This window comes from Manis pentadactyla, chromosome 5 (assembly GCF_030020395.1).
Source record: "Manis pentadactyla isolate mManPen7 chromosome 5, mManPen7.hap1, whole genome shotgun sequence".
Taxonomy (NCBI): Eukaryota; Metazoa; Chordata; class Mammalia; order Pholidota; family Manidae; genus Manis; species Manis pentadactyla.
The window spans coordinates 142,196,688-142,219,178 of record NC_080023.1 but is presented as its reverse complement, the minus strand read 5'-3'; the positions used below and the strand labels follow the sequence as shown (position 1 = coordinate 142,219,178).

The following is a 22,491-nucleotide window of genomic DNA, read 5'->3' as shown; positions in this document are numbered from 1 at the left end:
GTAAGCCCTATGGGGGTAGAAGCTGTTGCCTCTGGTCCCTGAATTTCTGGGGCTGAGCCCACTAACCACTAATTAATAATTATACATGTTTAATAAAGTTGATTCTCATTATTTTCAGTAGTTATGTTCTACAAAGTTGCTACAAACACCAAATTAATGAATGCTGAAACATTGCTCCTAGGGGACTAGGTTTCTGCTAGTCTCTGGTCTCAATATTCTCATTAATCAACCGATTTTTAACCTTGTATTTTATGTGTCTTTCTTTAAAGATACCTTATTTAATATATAATATTGATTCATTAACATTCAACTCAGCCAATAGCACTAAACTCATGCCTGAATGAAGCTCACCTAAGACATGTATCTTTTTCATAAGGCACATCACAGCCTTCTTGCACTTAGGAATACTAGACAGCACTTCAGCACTATGTTGGGGGCCATTTCAAATAACAAAACAACAACAACAAAAAAGTGAAGAAATAGAAAAACCATAAGGTGGATCTGCAAATACAAAAATCCATGAATAATGAGGATCGACTGTATGTAAATTAGCTGAATCAAAGTTATATGTAGATCTCTAAGTTTCTAACCTTGCTTTTCATTCAGAACAGCACTGCCATTTAAATAAGTAAATAATAAATACTATTGATTAGGACAGAAAGGGACTAAATACAGATTTCATATGCTTCATGAAAGATTCAGGACCTGAATATAGTTATTATCTCCTATCGTATTAAAAAGACAAATTCCAAATCCTAGTCCTTTTTTTCTTCCTGATATGAATCACGGCTCATCAATCTTCAGACAAGTCCAAAAAAAACTTCCCTGAAAGTAATTATAGGTTGATAGTCTACCTTCCATTCCAGGAGAACCCAAACTGCTCCCAGAAGCCAGCTCCATTTTTCTCCTGGGATAATAAATACCTGCTTTTACTTCATTACATGCATCAGTTAACTGTAGGTACACAACGTACACACTTAGCTGACTTGTATTTTCTGTCAAAATGCCAGTACTTTGGGACATAAAAATGGAGGTATCAGAGAGGGGCGGAAGATGGCGGCGTGAGTAGAGCAGCGGAAATCTCCTCCCAAAACAACATATATCTATGAAAATATAACAAAGACAACCCTTCCTAGAATAAAAACCAGAGGACACAGGACAATATCCAGACCACATCCACACCTGAGAGAACCCAGCGCCTCGCGAAGGGGGTAAGATACAAGCCCCGGCCCCGCGGGAGCCGAGCGCCCCTCCCCCCAGCTCCCAGCGGGAGAAGAGCAGGCAGAGCGGGAGGGAGACGGAGCCCAGGACTGCCGAACACCCAGCCCCAGCCATCCGGGCCAGAGTGCAGGGCGCTCGATACTAGGAAAACAGGGCAGCAAGAACAGTGAGCAGGCACTGGAGGCTGGGCGACAGAGGACATAAGAAAAGCGCGCGACCATTTTTTTTTTTGTTTTGCTTTTTTGCTGTTTTGTTTTGGCGAGCGCTTTTTGGAAGTCTTAAAGGGACAGGGACCCCAATACTAGGGAAACAGGGCAGAAAGACCGGTGAGCAGAGGCCTGAGGCTGGCACCGGAGAATAAAGAAAAACGAACGACCACTTTTTTTTTTTAATTAAAAAAAATTTTTTTTTTTTAATTAAAAAAATTTTTTTTCTTGTTTTTTTTTTGTGGTCGTTGTTTTGTTTTGGCGGGTGCTTTTTGGAAGTCTTAAAGGGGTAGGGCGGGTCACTTAATCCAGAGGTAGGGAATCCGGGATCTCTGGGCACTCTAACCCCTGGGCTGCAGGGAGCAGGGAGGCCCCTTACGGAGATAAATAGCCTCCCAGCAGCTCCTGCTCCAACGCGACTCCACCATTTTGGAGTAGCTGCCTGAGCCAGGCCACGCCCACAGCAACAGCGGAGATTAACTCCATAGCAGCAGGGCAGGAAGCAGAAACCCTGTCTGCGCGCAGCTGTGCAGCACAAGCCACTAGAGGCCGCTGTTCTCCCAGGAGAGGAGGGCCACAAACCAACAAGAAAGGAAGTCCTTCCAGCCGTCACTCGTCCCAGTTCTGCAGACTATTCCTAACACCATGAAAAGGCAAAGCTACAGGCAGACAAAGATCACAGAGACAACACCAGAGAAGGAGACAGACCTAACCAGTCTTCCTGACAAAGAATTCAAAATAAGAATCATAAACATGCTGACAGAGATGCAGAGAAATACGCAAGAAAAATGGGATGAAGTCCGGAAAGAGATCACAGATGCCAGAAAGGAGATCGCAGAAATGAAACAAACTCTGGAAGGGTTTATAAGCAGAATGGATAGAATGCAAGAGGCCATTGATGGAATTGAAATCAGAGAACAGGAACGCATAGAAGCTGACATAGAGAGAGACAAAAGGATCTCCAGGAATGAAACAATATTAAGAGAACTGTGTGACCAATCTAAAAGGAACAATATCCATATTATAGGGGTCCCAGAAGAAGAAGAGAGAGGAAAAGAGATGGAAAGTATCTTAGAAGAAATAATTGCTGAAAACTTCCCCACACTGGGGGAAGAAGTAATCGAACAGACCACGGAAATACACAGAACCCCCAACAGAAAGGATCCAAGAAGGGCAACACCAAGACACATAATAATTAAAATGGCAAAGATCAAGGACAAGGAAAGAGTGTTAAAGGCAGCTAGAGAGAAAAAGGTCACCTATAAAGGGAAACCCATCAGGCTAACGTCAGATTTCTCAACAGAAACCCTACAGGCCAGAAGAGAATGGCATGATATATTTAATACAATGAAACAGAAGGGCCTTGAACCAAGGATACTGTATCCAGCACGACTATCATTCAAATATGACGGTGGGATTAAACAATTCCCAGACAAACAAAAGCTGAGGGAATTTGCTTTCCACAAACCACCTCTAAAGAACATCTTACAGGGACTGCTCTAGATGGGAGCACTCCTAGAAGGAGCACAGCACAAAACACCCAACATATGAAGAATCGAGGAGGAGGAACAAGAAGGGAGAGAAGAAAAGAATCTCCAGATAGTGTATATAACAGCTCAATAAGCGAGCTAAGTTAGGCAGTAAGATACTAAAGAGGCTAACCTTGAACCTTTGGTAACCACGAATTTAAAGCCTGCAATGGCAATAAGTACATATCTTTCAATAGTCACCCTAAATGTTAATGGGTTGAATGCACCAATCAAAAGACACAGAGTAACAGAATGGATAAAAAAGCAAGACCCATCTATATGCTGCTTACAAGAAACTCACCTCAAACCCAAAGACATGTACAGACTAAAAGTCAAGGGATGGAAAAACATATTTCAAGCAAACAACAGTGAGAAGAAAGCAGGGGTTGCAGTGCTAATATCAGACAAAATAGACTTCAAAACAAAGAAAGTAACAAGAGATAAAGAAGGACACTACATAATGATAAAGGGCTCAGTCAAACAAGAGGATATAACCATTCGAAATATATATGCACCCAACACAGGAGCACCAGCATATGTAAAACAAATACTAACAGAACTAAAGGGGGATATAGACTGCAATGCATTCATTCTAGGAGACTTGAACACACCACTCACCCCAAAGGATAGATCCACTGGGCAGAAAATAAGTAAGGACACGGAAGCACTGAACAACACAGTAGAGCAGATGGACCTAATAGACATCTATAGAACTCTACATCCAAAAGCAGCGGGATATACATTCTTCTCAAGTGCACATGGAACATTCTCCAGAATAGACCACATACTAGGCCACAAAAAGAGCCTCAGAAAATTCCAAAAAATTGAAATCCTACCAACCAACTTTTCAGACCACAAAGGCATAAAACTAGAAATAAACTGTACAAAGAAAGCAAAGAGGCTCACAAACACATGGAGGCTTAACAACACCCTCCTAAATAATCAATGGATCAATGACCAAATCAAAATGGAGATCCAGCAATATATGGAAACAAATGACAACAACAACACTAAGCCCCAACCTCTGTGGGACACAGCAAAAGCAGTCTTAAGAGGAAAGTATATAGCAATCCAAGCATATTTAAAAAAGGAAGAGCAATCCCAAATGAATGGTCTAATGTCACAATTATCGAAATTGGAAAAAGAAGAACAGATGAGGCCTAAGGTCAGCAGAAGGAGGGACATAATAAAGATCAGAGAAGAAATAAATAAAATTGAGAAGAATAAAACAATAGCAAAAATCAATGAAACCAAGAGCTGGTTCTTCGAGAAAATAAACAAAATAGATAAGCCTCTAGCCAGACTTATTAAGAAGAAAAGAGAGTCAACACAAATCAACAGTATCAGAAACGAGAAAGGAAAAATCACGACGGACCCCACGGAAATGCAAAGAATTATTGGAGAATACTATGAAAACCTATATGCTAACAAGCTGGGAAACCTAGGAGAAATGGACAACTTCCTAGAAAAATATAACCTTCCAAGATTGACCCAGGAAGAAACAGAAAATCTAAACAGACCAATTACCAGCAACGAAATTGAAGAGGTAATCAAAAAACTACCAAAGAACAAAACCCCCGGGCCAGATGGATTTACCTCGGAATTTTATCAGACATACAGGGAAGACATAATACCCATTCTCCTTAAAGTTTTCCAAAAAATAGAGGAGGAGGGGATACTCCCAAACTCATTCTATGAAGCTAACATCACCCTAATACCAAAACCAGGCAAAGACCCCACCAAAAAAGAAAACTACAGACCAATATCCCTGATGAACGTAGACGCAAAAACACTCAACAAAATATTAGCAAACCGAATTCAAAAATACATCAAAAGGATCATACACCATGACCAAGTGGGATTCATCCCAGGGATGCAAGGATGGTACAACATTCGAAAGTCCATCAACATCATCCACCACATCAACAAAAAGAAAGACAAAAACCACATGATCATCTCCATAGATGCTGAAAAAGCATTTGACAAAGTTCAACATCCATTCATGTTAAAAACTCTCAGCAAAATGGCAATAGAGGGCAAGTACCTCAACATAATAAAGGCCATCTATGATAAACCCACAGCCAACATTATATTGAACAGCGAGAAGCTGAAAGCATTTCCTCTGAGATCGGGAACTAGACAGGGATGCCCACTCTCTCCACTGTTATTTAACATAGTACTGGAGGTCCTAGCCACGGCAATCAGACAAAATAAAGAAATACAAGGAATCCAGATTGGTAAAAAAGAAGTTAAACTGTCACTATTTGCAGATGACATGATACTGTACATAAAAAACCCTAAAGACTCCACCCCAAAACTACTAGAACTGATATCGGAATACAGCAAAGTTGCAGGATACAAAATCAACACACAGAAATCTGTGGCTTTCCTATATACTAACAATGAACCAACAGAAAGAGAAATCAGGAAAACAACTCCATTCACAATTGCATCAAAAAAAATAAAATACCTAGGAATAAACCTAACCAAAGAAGTGAAAGACTTATACTCTGAAAACTACAAGTCACTCTTAAGAGAAATTAAAGGGGACACTAACAGATGGAAACTCATCCCATGCTCGTGGCTAGGAAGAATTAATATCATTAAAATGGCCATCTTGCCCAAAGCAATATACAGATTTGATGCAATCCCTATGAAACTACCAGCAACATTCTTCAATGAACTGGAACAAATAATTCAAAAATTCATATGGAAACACCAAAGACCCCGAATAGCCAAAGCAATCCTGAGAAAGAAGAATAAAGTAGGGGGGATCTCACTCCCCAACTTCAAGCTCTACTATAAAGCCATAGTAATCAAGACAATTTGGTACTGGCACAAGAGCAGAGCCACAGACCAATGGAACAGACTAGAGAATCCAGACATTAACCCAGACATATATGGTCAATTAATATTTGATAAAGGAGCTATGGACATACAATGGCAAAATGACAGTCTCTTCAACAGGTGGTGCTGGCAAACCTGGACAGCTACATGTAGGAGAATGAAACTGGACCATTGTCTAACCCCATATACAAAAGTAAACTCAAAATGGATCAAAGACCTGAATGTAAGCCATGAAACCATTAAACTCTTGGAAGAAAACATAGGCAAAAACCTCTTAGACATAAACATGAGTGACCTCTTCTTGAACATATCTCCCCGGGCAAGGAAAACAACAGCAAAAATGAGTAAGTGGGACTATATTAAGCTGAAAAGCTTCTGTACAGCAAAAGACACCATCAATAGAACAAGAAGGATCCCTACAGTATGGGAGAATATATTTGAAAATGACACATCCGATAAAGGCTTGACGTCCAGAATATATAAGGAGCTCTCACGCCTCAACAAACAAAAAACAAATAACCCAATTAAAAAATGGGCAGAGGAACTGAACAGACAGTTCTCCAAAAAAGAAATACAGACGGCCAACAGACACATGAAAAGATGCTCCACATCGCTAATTATCAGAGAAATGCAAATTAAAACTACAATGAGGTATCACCTCACACCAGTAAGGATGGCTGCCATCCAAAAGACAGACAACAACAAATGTTGGCGAGGCTGTGGAGAAAGGGGAACCCTCCTACACTGCTGGTGGGAATGTAAGTTAGTTCAACCATTGTGGAAAGCAGTATGGAGGTACATCAAAATGCTCAAAACAGACTTACCATTTGACCCAGGAATTCCACTCCTAGGAATTTACCCTAAGAACGCAGCAATCAAGTTTGAGAAAGACAGATGCACCCCTATGTTTATTGCAGCACTATTTACAATAGCCACGAATTGGAAGCAACCTAAATGTCCATCAATAGATGAATGGATAAAGAAGATGTGGTACATATACACAATGGAATACTACTCAGCTATAAGAAAAGGGCAAATCCAATCATTTGCAGCAACATGGATGGAGCTGGAGGGTATTATGCTCAGTGAAACAAGCCAAGCGGAGAAAGAGAAATACGAAATGATTTCACTTATCTGTGGAATATAAGAACAAAGGAAAAACTGAAGGAACAAAACAGCAGCAGAATCACAGAACTCAAGAATGGACTAACAGGTACCAAAGGGAAAGGGACTGGGGAGGATGGGTGGGTAGGGAGGGATAAGGGGGGGAGAAGTAGGGGGGTATTAAGATTAACATGCATGGGGGTGTAGGAGAAAAGGGAGGGCTGTACAACACAGAGAAGGCAAGTAGTGATTCTACAACATTTTGATATGCTGATGGACAGTGACTGTAAAGGGGTTTATAGGGGAGAGCCTAGTAAACATAATATTCGTCATGTAAGTGTAGATTAGTGATAGAAAAAAAAAAAAAAGGGCAGTTTCTGTGTGGTAACCTCCAACGAGTTCTACACAAGGGTATAAAGGGCATATAAAAGTGTAGGCAAAGGGTCTGTTTGTGTTTATACAGAGGATCAAAGCCTAATTGGGCTACCCCGAAAATGAACTAAGATATGATATGAAAAAGAACTTCCAACATCTGCACTCTCTGGAAGACTCATGCCAGAAGATGATCATCAAAAACCCCAACAAAGATCTACGCACTGCTACAGCTGTAGATGCACTCATCCCACCAGTTCCTGGACTTGCCATGGGAATGAGGAAGGAGATATCTAAGCTGGCCTATGCATACAGTAAAACAACAAAATTGGACTGGATCTATACTGTTGGAACTCAACCAAGAATTTGGAGAAGTGCAAATTGTAGCGCTCCAAAGTCTTACAACTACAAACTATTTACTGTTAAAAGAACATATGGCATGTGAACAATCCCCAGGAATGGGTTGTTTTAATTTGTCTGATTTCTCTCAGACTGTTCAAGTTCAGTTGGACAATATCCACCATATCATAGATTTCACAAATCATTCACAAATGCCTAAGGTGCCTAACTGGTTTTCTTGGTTTCACTGCAGATGGCTGGTAATTACAGATATGCTTTGGTTATGTAACTATACTCCTATTATGTTAATGTGTGTGTGCAATTTAAGTAGTAGCTTAAAACCTGTACATGCTGAAGTTACTCTACAAGAAGATATATCAAAGAAATAATCAATCTTCCCATGTTTTCTTCCGCCTGCTACTTCTATAGCTTTTCTTCTTCCTTCCTAATTACAACCCTTAAATAGAATTCGTGCCTCATATCAAATTTACCGAGTATCATAATTCTTCCAAGTGGTAAAGATACCTCAAGACAAATGCTGGGCATAGAAGCCACAGGGCATAAATATGCAAAGAAGTAAAAAGCTAACTTTTTCAAACAATAAGGCTTCTCTCTCACTTACCAACTTCACATTTCCCTGTATGGCCCCGGAAGATGACTGGTTAGCCAGAGACGGGTAAGATTCCTCAAGGGAGGAACAACCTAAGACAGGCACAGTCGCAGGGGGGCCATCAGGTGAGAAATTGGGGATCAACAGAGGTGAGGCTTAGAACCTCACCCCCCCGTTGTGAGAGAAATGTTCTGCATACGTGGATGTTTTATTGCCCTGGTCTAGCTTGGATTAACACATAGTCTACAGGCACACACCTGATCATCTACATTTGCTCTCTTACAACACTAAACTATGTTTTCTACCTTTATCTTGTATCTACCTACCACTTCAGCATTTTATTAAAAATAATAATAATAAAGAGAGAAAAGTGGTATCCACATATAAATCAAGTATAAAAACCAAATGAGTATTCATATTTGAACTGACTGTTTAGAGTTCATAATGCATGAGCAAAACCGAAAGTTTCTGTGATGACTGCCCTTGTACTGTTCACTATGTAACTTATTCATTATGTAAGAATTTGTTCTACATGTAAAAACTTGTTTGTTATGCCTCAGAAGATTGGAGACTGACAAAAATTAGGCTTGGGGTGGATTAATGATTGTGCATTGAGCATTGACTCCCCTATACAGAATTTTATTGTCGTTAACAACCATTTGATCAATAAATATGAGAGATGCCCTCACAAAAAAAAAAAAAAAAAGGACAGACTTCCAATGGTAAAATAAATTAGTAACCGGGATGTAATGTATAGCATAAGGAATATAGTCAAGATATTTTAACAGCCTGGTAGGGTGATAGCTGGAACCTAGAATTATGTATATAAATGTTCTACCACTGTGTTGTACACTTGAAACTCATGTAATGTAATACTGTGTGTCAACTACCCTTCAATAAAAAATAATTATTTAAAAAAAAAAAAATGGAGGTATCACATTTCTACTTCCTAATGCATTTGAAAAATGCTCAAGACTTCCTTAAGAATACAGAGTTCTGTTTTAAAGCTGTTGCAAAGATTTTCCAGTTAAATTTACTTCTCAATATTTTAACCTGGTTAAGTTTAACCTTGATATATTTGTAGTTCATGAATGTAATTTGTTGGGAAAATCATCTTAAAAGCATGTTAAAAAACATAGGTTTTTATTACCATTCTTAAAAACCTATGTTTTAAACAATTATGGCTAAGATCAGTAAGACTTGTTAAAAATAATATAAAATAACAAGATATACTAGAAGAATGGCTCTGAAAACTCAGTTCTTACATGCTTTTTAGTTAAAAAATCAGCTAAAATATAAGTAGACAAATTCACTTTAAAGTCTTGGCATAGTCTCTTCATATATTTCAGAGTGCCAGAAGGTAAGTCACCTTGTTAGGAAGTGAGATTTCAGGATTTATATAATCATATGGGTCTACCACATAAATTCTAAATATTTTACAGAAGTAATACACTGATCCAGAAAAATAAAATAAATTAAATGCATCTTATATTTTATTAGTACCATTATATTACAATTTCTATATAATTAACCAATGTTTTGAGCTTACTTTGTAAGAATCATTACTTTAAATTTTCTATTTTTACTGCAAATAAGTAATAAAAAAATCAGTTGCCATTAAATTACTTTAAAATATGCCTAAATCATCACTTAAACTCTCAAATATTTTTCTCTTTAAACATGTACTAAGAAACCTTTATCTAGATATCTTTGATAAAGTCATATTGTCACTACTGACCTAGAAAAGAAGATTCAAATGTTCAGTAGACAGTGCTCAGATAAGAGCTGTATCATTCTGAATGTGTTGATAATGTACATCTTAAAATGAGGTACTGATGCCAGTTAAATGTAATATTTGCATTTCCAACCTTTAAAAGGAAGGGCTTGGCTTTGGAATTGATAATTTGAGCCAATTCATTATAGACAGACAGCTGCACAATTTAGGCCAATTCATTATTCCTCAAGTTTATTAATTCATTTGAAAAAATGGAGATGGACACCATTTTCTCTGGCATAGAGTGGCCCTTAGGATGAAGTGAAAATGGCCAATATAAAGTACCTAGCCAATAGTGAATAGTAAAGAATGTTAGTTCTTGTTTTTATTAAGTACACCAATCCACGCAGCATTTTAGATAATTGGATTTAGCTCTTAAAACCAAAAAACAGAGACCTGTCACCTGTGAACTGCAAAAAACTAAGTTATAGTTTCCCTACATTTTGACTTAGCAGCACAATCAGCATCTCTATGGCTGTGATGTGTGTGTTTGTTATAAAAATCAAGATATACCCATCAAACAAGCATAACTAAGTTTTTAACACATAAGCCTATGTCATTTTGTGCATTTCATTTTCATGCATAGTCTGGTATATCCGCCCTCAATATTGAGCTCTTGACCATTAGGTCAAACAAAATCCCAAAAAACTACATTACAAATGGCATCTGACTCTGAGATAGAGATTTACGATTGGGCTCATTGGCGAATTACTAAAAAACTCTAAGATGCTATTTAACATGAAACAGAACAAATATTTAGCATCAACCATATTAATGCAAACAGTTCTAGTCCCTGAACACTTTTTTTTGTCTCCTCTCATTCAAGGCTGAGAGCATTTCTGCAGATACAGTTTAAAGTGGTTTAGAGACAGGATGAAATGGTGTCATCAACCCTACAATCTTAGAATGTCTGTTGCATTATTCACCTTTTCACCCACTTGTACTCAGAGATGCAAATATGTAAATGGTAGATTTTGATATGTGGTCAGTGTTATTATGGTAGAAAAACAGGACTTTTTTCTCTCTCTCTTTCAAAAAGAACAGGCTATGACCTTGGCCTCATTAATACTGAGTTCTGACCAAATGAACTCCAATGGGTTATAAAATCATGAAAAATGCTAAATCCCATCAGGTCAAGTTTTCCAATAACCCTCAAGCACTGGGGTAAGCAGAGAAAAATAAATGGGTTGTATGGAGAAAACCTAACACACAATTTATTTTTTAGCCTTTTATTTTTCCCACTGGGATAGAACCTTTCCAGAGGAAATCAAAATGGATCATCGTTCTTGAAAATATATCTTCACCACTGTGCCATATTACAATAGCTTTTTCTTTGTGTATACTTTGTGACATGAATAATTCTATCCTTTTAGCTAGATGCTATACTCGTCATCTAATAGGAGAACTCTAGATACACAAAACAGTTTCATTACCAGGTTTGATAGTATAAAAGCCAAGCAGAAAACAAGCTGGCAGAGACAGCATAATATAAACCACCTCTGAGGACTTGAAAACAACATCACATTTGTTTCCTGCTACTCATCTGCCCCTCTGTGATCTTTGTCTCTCTATATAATAAAATATTTATAGCCAGAGCTCAGCATACCCTCCTTTCTTCATTGTAGGAATAAGGTGTGTTCTGCCTCCACAGGAGAAATCAACATTATAGAGACTCTAAAAATTTGAACACATAACTTTGGAATATAAGAAAACCTGACCCATTCAAAAACACATTTTCTTTCATTCAAAGCAAGATAACTGATGTGAGGGACGGCATTTTTGCAATGGTTATTTATGCACACACTTGTCGACTGCACCGAATCGTCTCTAGGGAAACTTCTTGGGAGCCTACAGAATTATGTGCCGCCTGGATTTCCTCAAATATGGATGCAGCACTATTTTGTTTTTCTTTCCAAGCAAAAATGAAACTTGATTTTTAAAATCCAATCTCATCTTTTCCTACAGGAAAATACCCTGTTTGAATGTTTGGCTTCTATTTATGAGACATGTCCCCTGAGACAAGGGAAGGATTGAGCTTTTCAGGACTGTGAACTCTTGGTAATAATCTCATTTTGAGGCTCTCTTCATCTGGAAGAGCAATTTAAATGGTTGGCTTTTATTTTAGGAGTAACTATTCTTTGTGCTAAAAAACCCAGTGAACAATCAAGTTTGGATATATTGACTTTCTAGTTGAATAGAAAAAGCACTTAAAGTTTTTATTTGCTACATGCCCCAGGTTCTAACCCCATTGGCAAGTACATGCTTTTCAAACTTAATTGACTAAACCATTCTGTATTGGGCTCATTTCCAAGGTAATGACTGCATGTGCTCACATGGCACATAGTCATGCAATTTCCAAAGGATTAAGTGAGATGATAAACATTTAAGAAACTTAGATACTCAGAAGCATCAAATGACATTAGGTTTAGAAGAGGCATTTTAATTCCTATGTGTTTGAATTATCCAGAAAATAAATTTAGTCTCACATAGAAAACAATAAAAGGTAACAGCTCAAAACTTGGTGATAATGTCTCTGGAATATGAGGGTTCTCTAATCTCCACTTCAATGGATCTGCCCTTTCAAGCTGAGCCTGCTGAGCTTAGATTTCCAAAGACAGATGAGAAAATGGGGGAACAGTGGTAAGAATGGTGGGGAAAGAGACACACAGAGAAGGGACCAACCATGAAGTCCATACTTCCAACCACTCCCCTCTCTACAGCAGGGCTTCTTAACTGGGGTCTTAACTTTAAGTCCTTGGGCTCATGTAGACAGAATTATGGATTCTGTGAACTTGGATGGGAAAGAAGTTATACCATTATTTTCATTAGCCTTTAACAGGCAACATATCCCAGGAATATTCAAAGTACTTGTGGCCAAGAAAGTGTAAACTATCTCATATCACATTACAACTGCTGTAGATACCTTGAAATATCATCTACACTCACCAATTCTTTGAATATAAGGTAGTTATTAGATCTGTCAGTAAGCCCTATTATATTTCAAACTAAAGAAACACATATCAACATAGTACAAATGTATTTTATTTAATGTTTTGATAACTCTTTGTCAACATAAGTGCTTTCCTTTATAATCCTAGGTACTGTATTTGATGCATTTTAAGACATTATATTGCCAGTGTGGTAACCCAGCAATTCTACTCCTAGATACATAACCCAAAGAACTAAAAACAGGTAGTAAAATTTTGGTACTGGAATGTTTACAGTAACATTATTCACAATACCCAAAAAATGGAAACCCAAATGCTCATCAACAGATAAATGGATAATGAAATATGGTATAGCCAGACACTGGAATATTATTCAGACATAAAAAGGAATGAAGTACTGATACATCCTATAAAGTGGATGAACCTCAAAAATATGCTACTTTTTCAAGGAACTAGAGCAAATAATCCTAAAATTCATAGGGAACCAAAAGAGCTGCCAGATAGCTAAAGTAATCCTGAGAAAGAATAACAAAGCTGGAGGGGTTATGACCCCTGATTTCAATCTATACTACAAGCTACAGTAACTAAAACAGTATGGTATTGGCACAAGATCAGACCCATAGATCAATGGAACAGAACAGAGAGCCCAGAAATAAACCCCTGCATATATGGTCAATTAATAAACGATAAAGGAGCAAAGGGGAAAAGACAGTCTCTTCAACAACTGGTGCTGGGAAAAACTGGACAGCTACGTGTAAGAGAATGAAACTGGATTACTGTCTAATTCCATACACAAAAGAAAACTCAAAATGAATTGAAGTCTTCAATGTAAGACATGAAACCACAAAGCTTTTAGAAGAAAACATAGGCAAAAATATCTTGGACATAAGCAGAGGTAAATTTTTCCTGGACACATCTACTTGGGCAAGGGAAACAAAAAATGAACAAGTGGGACTAGATCAAACTAAAAAGCTTCTGTACAGCAAAGGACACCATCAGCAGAACAAAAAGGCACCCTACAATATGAGAGAATATACCTGTAAACAATTTATCCAATGAGAGGTTAACATCCAAAATATATAAAGAATTCATACACCTCAACACAAATAAATAAATAAATAACCCAATAAAAAAATGGACAGAGCACCTGAACATTTTTCCAAAGAAATACAGAGGGCCAACAGGCATGTGAAAAGATGCTCCGTTTCACTAATCATCAGAGAAATGCAAATCAAAACCACAATGAGATATAACCTCACACCAGTTAAAATAACCACTATTCAAAAGACAAGAAATAACAAGTGTTGGTAAGGATGTGGAGAAATGGGAACCCTACTACACTGTCAGTGGGAATGTGAATTGGTATAGCCACTGTGGAAAGCAGGATGGAGGTTCCTCAAAAGACTAAAATAGCAATACCATTCACCCAGTAATTTTACTTCTACGAATTTACCCAAATTAAACAAAATCCCTGATTCAAAAAGATATATGCACCCCTATGTTTACTGCAGTATTTTTTACAATAGCCAAGACATGGAAGCAACTTAAGTGGCCATCAATAGATGAATGGATAAGAAGATGTGGTACAGATACACAACAGAATACTATTCTGCCATTAAAAAAAAAAACAAATCCTGTCATTTGAAACAACATGGATGGACCCAGAGGATATTATGCTAAGTGAATTAAGCTAGGCATAGAAAGACAAATACCATATGATTTCACTTATTTGTGAAATCTAAAAACAAAACAGAACAAAGAGAATAGCAGGACTCATAGACACTGAGAAGTGACTGATGGTTACCATAGGGAAGGGGTTGGGGTATTCATATTTCCCTATGTACTTCCAATATACACTTAGAGATATATTCCAGAAAACAGAAAATGACTAGAAACTTATAAAGATGGTATATTTAGCTTTTATAACAAACTATACATTTAAAATGGCCAGAAGTGGTAGACATTACTCTTTCCGTGATAAAGTTTTCCTATGTTGTCAGTTCCCCCATATTCCATGGGACCTATTTTGGGAATATCTTCATGTTAGGTATGACACTTCTAGTACTTTATTCCACTTCCTTTTACTTTTTTTCATTCAACAAATATGTAGTACAATACCCCAGAGTAACATATGTTATGAAGCAAAAAAGTTGGTCAGACATGAGTGACAGGAAGTTACTAGAAAAAGAGATCAAGAAAGAGACTTCCAAGAAGTGGCATTTGAAGAGAAGCTTGAATGAAATAAGTAAATGAGTAATATGGACAGTGGGGTCAACAGTAGTCCAGGCTATGGAGACAGCACGTGCAAGTGCCCTGAGGTCATGACCGCTGATGGAACAACATGAAAGGCTTGTGTGGCTGTAGCCAATAACAGGACCATTGGTGGCCCCACAAACCATGATAAAGATTGTGCATTTTATTGTAAATCTGATGGGGAGATCACTAAAGAGCTCTAAGCAGAAGGTGATCTAGTTTCTATTTTAAAAGTGTCTGTAGGTATGATGAAAACACTGCAGGAGGGCAAGATTGACAGCAGGAATAGTAGCTGAGGCTATTTAGGTAACATATGCAAAGGATGATATCAGCTTGCACAGGGCGGGTGGTAGTTGAAGCAGTGGGAAGTGGTCTCATTCCAGATTCACTTGGGAAGTATCAGGGACTCATTGATGGGTTGGCTATGGTATGAGAGAACATATTTCAGCCTGAGATGACAGAGCCACTTACTGAACTGGGAGGCCATTGGAGAACAGATTTAAATGATGCCTTAGTCTGTCTGGACTGCTATAACAAAATGCCACAGACTAGGTAGCTTATAAACAACAGAAATTTCATAAATATTTATGCATTTCTCACAGCTCTGGAGGCTCCCAGTATGAGATGAAGGGGCCAGCATGACTGGGTGAGGGTCCTCTTCCAGATGTGTCTGCACATGGTGGAAGGGGCTAGGAAGGGCATATATTCCAGTCCTGAGAGCTTTACCCTCATGAGCTAATCATCTCCCCAAAGCCCTACCTACTATCATCATCTTTAGGGGTTAGAATTTCTACATATGCTTTTTTCTGGGGACATAAACATTCAGGCCATAGCAAATATGTTGGTCACAAAACTCAAGAGTTCAGTTTTGGACACTGTGACAGAGTGGTGGCAAAAAAAGCCCAATTCTCCATCTTTCACTGTATCGATGCTTTTTACCATGTAACTTTTTAGGTCTCTCCCTCTCTGACTCTAGGTTTAGCTATATGAATCTATTTGGCCAATGGGACATTAGCAGCTTCCCTGTATTTTGAAATACGTGTGCAGTTCTGTTTTTTTCTTACACACCTGCTGTTATCATGAAAACATGTCCAGGCTAGCTAATACAGAATGAGAGACACAAGGAAGAAACAGTGTGGCCCCAGTCACCCCAGCCAGAGGCGTCCTAGGTAAGTCAACAGCCACCTGATGAGTATGTGCAAACCCAGCCAAATCAGCAGAGCCATCTAGTCAACCGGCAGTGGACTGATGATGCATGAGCAAGCTCAGCCTATCAGCTGAACCCTGCAGAGATGTAAGCTGAATAAATGTATAAATAATTGTGTGCTGGTTGTTACACAGCATTTTCATGGCAATAGATGCCTGACAAAGGATTTTCCTTCTTCACCCAGATATGAGGAACACAGTGTTACCTTGTGCCAGCCAATCCTAGAGGCTGTGAGTGACAGACCACTGTTCTTAATATTCTAGGGTGCTTGTGTGTTACTAAGAGAATGTAAGGAGAAATTAATAACAGAATCATCAATGAATGGATCACAAAACCCAGGCTCTCTCATTTGTACAGGCCCATTCCAAGAAAGGCCCAGACTAGTTGAATGAAAAATAACCCTTTTTAATTTACAGTCTAAGAAAAATTATTTAAGTTTTGATAGTGGAGTATGATAGTTTGAAGGATTAATGTTACATTTCAGAAACTTCTCTCCAGTGCAAGACCTCAGGGAATATCAGGATTTCTTTCAATTGCCAATACTCAGCTACTAATTTGTCATCAAAGTCCTCCTTGGCAGGGCTTCTGATAGCTTTCCTGCTCAGGAAAAAACAGAGATAAATTTATCATGAAGCTAATAAAGTCAAAGGCTCATTATGAACATCAAGCCACTGGGGAGGACCCTGGGGAAATGTTTACATGGACATATTTTTGCAAAATATGCAAAAAGTAAGATGTTTTAACAGCAACTGGTTAAGACAGCTGTCTCTTTACTTTCCAACTCCCTGTATCACACTTCTCTATGTGTTGCGTGGAACTGGGGTAGCCAAAGCTATTTTGGGGCTATAAGGGGAAACTTCAGAAGGGGGTGCATTTGGTATATAATTAGTGGGCTATATTTATGCATTTTGCTGTCAATTTGCATTACAGCTCAGTTATTGTTAGTCATTCCAATATGGCAATGGCTTCCAGGAATTTTCCAGCACCTCCATGTACTCATTGACCCATCACCACTGGCACAAAGATGCAGGACTTGAGGGCATATTGCAATATAAGTGTGCCCTGCAGCTCCAGATGTCTGTGCAGGGAGCAAAGTTTACAAAGCTTCTTGTGCTTTGTTACATGGGCACAAAATGTTGTATGCTAAAATGAATTTTCAAAGATTCACAAAAATTTTGTTTAGAAAGGTGATGAAGTCTGAATAAACCATTTAACTGCAATATGGGAAGTTGTTTGAAGGTGTCATTAAAACAAGTGAAAAATTAAACTTTACCGCTTTGACTGTATAAGAAGGGTATCTTTTTATGTCATCTTTATATCTTTTTATTAAAGAATAGAGGAAAAACTAAGAAAACATTAATGGAATCTGAAACAATTAAAAGGATTAAATCATTTTATTCTGACAGGGAGAAGTCTCTTCTACCAAAATAATTTTCAGACCACATCCTCCATTCAGGAGGGAAATCCTGAATATAACTATGAATAGAAGTAACAACCAGTTCTGGTTTGATAATTCAATTTATAAAGAAGTAACAACCGGTTCTGGTTTGGTAATTCAATTTATAAAGAAGAGTGAATCATACAAACCCTGGGAAATATTTAAATTGTTCCTGATTTGACACAAATTAAGATGTGAAGATAACATAAAACTCATCTTAGTCATAGCAAGAAAGATATTGACAAGTAACCAGTGATACAGTTTATCAAATTAAAAGGTGTTAAGTACACAAGTACATTGTTAGATTTTTAACTTTGTAAATTGTTAGTCAGTGTACAACTTCAAATGCACTGAAATCTTAGGGCTCACATATTCAAGAAATGTGGTGGAAGTTTTCCAAAATTTGATAGTCCTAAAAAAGTTTACTGATGCCCTTACTGATAACAAGATAAGATGCCAAAATAAGCTTTTCTAAATATTAATAAATAAAAAATAAATTTCAGCCAGACATCTTAAGGAAAGGCTATGTTATGTTTCTATTCTCTGTATAGAAGGATGTTATTCAATAATTTTTGTATTTAAAGCATTCATCAAACCATTTTCAGCCAAAATATATTGGGGTCAAGGTATTATAGGAATGGGGTGGGTAATCTTAATAAAAATATATTGCTTTTCTGATTTTGTGATTCTTGCATTGTTGGATTTTTAACTTTGTAAATTGTTATGAATTATTTTATTCTAAGTAGTCACATTCCTACTTAATTTTGTATCCACAGGCACACCTTCTAACTCATCAATCTTTAGGTTTTTGGGTCTTGATTTCTAGGCCCTTGGCTACTTTTCCCAGTATGACTTCTCAGAAGTTTAAATTTAAAAAGTCAACTGAAACATATATACAAAGCATGACTATAGTTCAATCAATTTAGAAATCTCAGAGTCAAAAGCAGCAGCTTCGACACCCCTGTGTGTCTTTGTGATGGCTACACACACCAATTTTATTTCTGGAACTCATCTGCAACCAGGTGGTGTGGTTCAATAAATTGAAATCCTGATAAGGGCAAAACTGATTCTCAGTGAAATTGATGCAAACCAAATGCATGAAAAAATGGAACTCAGGAATAGAACTTTGATTATAAGGCTGGAAGGAAAAAAGCAGAAGGACTTTGGATTATTTGATTAAGGTAGTATCATCTATGTACTAAAATGTTACTATTTCTCCCCCTTTGTAATTAGTAAGTATATCGGGGTGACACTTTAAGACTATGCAAATATCCTGTTGTCCACAAATGTTAGCCCACTAATTTTAGCATACATCAGTGGACTATGTCCACAATAATTATTACTATGGTATTGGCCTAATGGTAATTTTCTATATCCTCTTATTCTTCCGTTGGCATTTAATTCCATTTACTTAATCAGAATTCTTCCATAAAGGAGAATTGTCCTGCCACCCTATTTACATATTCAATTATATATTTATATCTGCACGTACTTGGAATATTTTATTCCATGAGATTTAATCCAAAATTCTGATTTTGTTGCTCAAATTGTCCCATATTGGCTATCTGGAACTCCACCAGGTTGGTTCATAGGGCCTTTTGTCAGGCTGCTCTTCTTTTTTAAGAGCTACCTCAAAAAATACAAGAATATTCTGGACAGTTCTTATGTTTTCCCTGCTCTGGCCACGGAACCAATTACTTCTCAAAAAAGTCTTGGTTCCTTTCATGGAGAATGGCATTTAGAAATCAAAATCTGGGTGCTAGGTATGTTCTTTGCCAGTGGGGTGTCATTGATTTTAGACTCTCTCAGTGGATAAAGTTAGGAAGTGTCAAGTTTATGAAAAATAAGGAAAGAATGAATAATTGTCTTGGAGGAGTCCAAGGAGACATGACAACTAGATGTAATTTGAGATCTTGGATTGAACAGAAAAAGGACATTAATAGGAAAACTGATGCTTACTTTACAGCAGGAGTTGCAGACTATAGCCCATGGGCCAGATCTGGCCTGCTACCTGTTCTTGTAAATAAAATTTTACTGGAACACAGATACTCTCACACATTCACATATTGCCCATGAGTGTTTTTGTGTTACAATGGCAGAGTTAAGTAGTAGTGGCATAACCTAAAATAGTTACTATCATGTCCTTTATATAGAAAGATTGCGTAGGTTATTGTCTTGTACTATTTTTAAATTCCTATTTCTGGTAATTATAGGACAGTTATGTGAAATGCTATCATTAAGGATGAAGAGTGTACAAAAACTCTTACTATTTTTATAACTTCTCTGTAGATCTAAAATTATTTCAAAATAAAAATTAAGATATTTGAATTAGATGCTAACATATAAAATATAGGAAATTTCACATAAAATTTCTGTATTTGTGAGTTTTTTTGAAAATCAGGGTCCTTGATAACATTACCCAACAAAGTAAAATGAAAGTTGGGGGCCTGTGGTTAATATGTCTGATACTGCTGGTATTGACTCAGTATTGGTTTCCTTAACATCAGAACCCTGATTTTGTTTGTCATGAAGTATCAGTTAAAAGATATTTCCTAACCTATCTTATAGCCAGATTTGGTCTATGTATAAGCCTGAGTGCTTTAGTAAGACTTTAGGGAAGGCTCCTTAGAATGGATCAGAAGGCTGGCATGAGCCCTTACCCATTCTACTGCTCTTTACCCAGAAAATCAATGTGATGTCTGGCATTTTAGAAGTCATCTTAGACCATGAGGTGAAGATAGAAATCATGCATTTAGCTTCACTTCAGGTAGGGATCCAAGATAGAAGCAGCTTATGGTAGGTTTATTGCGACCTACTTTTTCACATCCTTGTCAACATCTTCATCAAGATGTTTATGCCCTTGTCAACATTTCCCATCAAGAGGTGGAAACTGTTCCCCAATTTATTTAATCTGGGCTAGTCTTATGACTTGATATGGCCAAGAGAATGTGGTAGATGTGACAGAGTATCAGTTGTGAACATAGACCTCAACAGACTGAGTGATTCTACTCTCTCTCTCAGAAACCTTCCACTTATATGTGAAACATTCCATGCTAGAGAGTGATGGTGGGTCAGATGGAGTGGGACCCATTTGTCCTAGCTGTGAAAATCCTAAAGCCAGGCCCCCAAATATATGAGAACACCCAGTCAAGATGAACAGAGCTACTTACTCAACCTAATGCTAACTACAGATGCAGGTGGAACACCAGCTAAGACAAGAAAATTCTCCCAGCTGATCTGTACTGTAGACTCATAAGCTAAGGAATTTCCTTCTTGCTTTATGACACTGAACTTGGGGTGGTCTGCCTGATACAACCTACATCTCTGAGGAACATGGAGTCATTACTGTGGTCTCAGACTTCTTACCTAAGATCAACCTTATAAGAAAGAGAGAAAAAAAGCCTTCTTTACTACACCACCCCTATTTTCAGCCTGTCTTACTTGTTACCAAATAGAATTCCTAACTGATAGAAAAAGGGCATAAACTGTCTACTTTTTACAATCCCACTCATCATGCATCACCCATTTATGTTACCTGCCTTGCCCCTGTAGCACTTGAATGTGTGACTTCTCCACAGCCACATTTTTTTTAACAGAGGAAGAATGATGATCTGTCATTCTCACTTGGTACTTTGAGGCTCATTTACTTTAATAGATTTTTTTTTAAAGGAAGTGTCTTAGAGAACAATCATATGTAGTGCTTTGTAAATCTCATACTATACCCAAACTACCTGATCTATAGGACTGTGGCTCAGGACAGTATTGGAAATACCCATGGGAGACAAAAGAAATAATTGAAATGATGTTTTTTAGAGCTTTTAAAGTTCATTAAGCTCATGCCAGCCTCCCTATGTTGCCAAGTGCTGCTGGAAGTTCAATGAAATTCCTTTAGAGATGAAATGTTTCTCTTAGAAAAGAGCAGTATTAATCTAGCTCCAAACATTACTAGAGAAAAATGTGAAAATCCAGGCTATTGTTTCCTTTAACACACACACATATGGCTACAGAGAGAGAGAGAATTTGAAGTTTCAAACAGATGCTAATCATATTCTTCTAAAAATAGTCCTAACAATAACATGCAAAATAATTAGTTACATATGTATCATATGTAATTAATTATTAATATAGTTAATGTTTAAAATATATAAGAAGTGAAACCTATCAGTTAAAATACATAACAACAATTAATAGGTTATATCTCTAATAAAAAATAATACAACTCAACTTGGTCCTTTTATATTTACTTTTTAAAACTAATAGCACTTCATTTGTAAACTTACGAAGAAAAAAACAGATACTTCATAACTGGTTTATAACTGGTACTCTACTTGCTGTGTTTTCAGAAAAAACTAACAGATACTTCTCCTATGGAGATTTCTACTTTTTGACAATACCTCAGTTTCATAAGAATCTCAAGAATCTCAAGCCCATGCTTGAAATTAGGTATTTATCATCTCATTCTGCATCACAAATCTTTAACAAAACCGAAGATATGCATATGCTTAAGAGTGTCTTAAGCTCTGATGATTCTTTGTAAAAGGTAGGAGCTTTTAACAAAAACCTGGAAAAGGTATGATGATATGGGTGTGTTCTGACACAGCATGCTGACTCCCTTGCAATAAATACACAGTAGATCCACACTA

At 37.4% G+C, this 22,491-nt stretch overlaps 1 protein-coding gene across 2 annotated transcripts in view; it reads right to left on the bottom strand.

The window, feature by feature from the left end:
* PAK5 (p21 (RAC1) activated kinase 5) overlaps positions 1–22,491 on the bottom strand; it is a 264,540-nt gene that overhangs the window by 144,718 nt on the left and 97,331 nt on the right. The gene's annotated exons all lie outside the window — the stretch shown is intronic.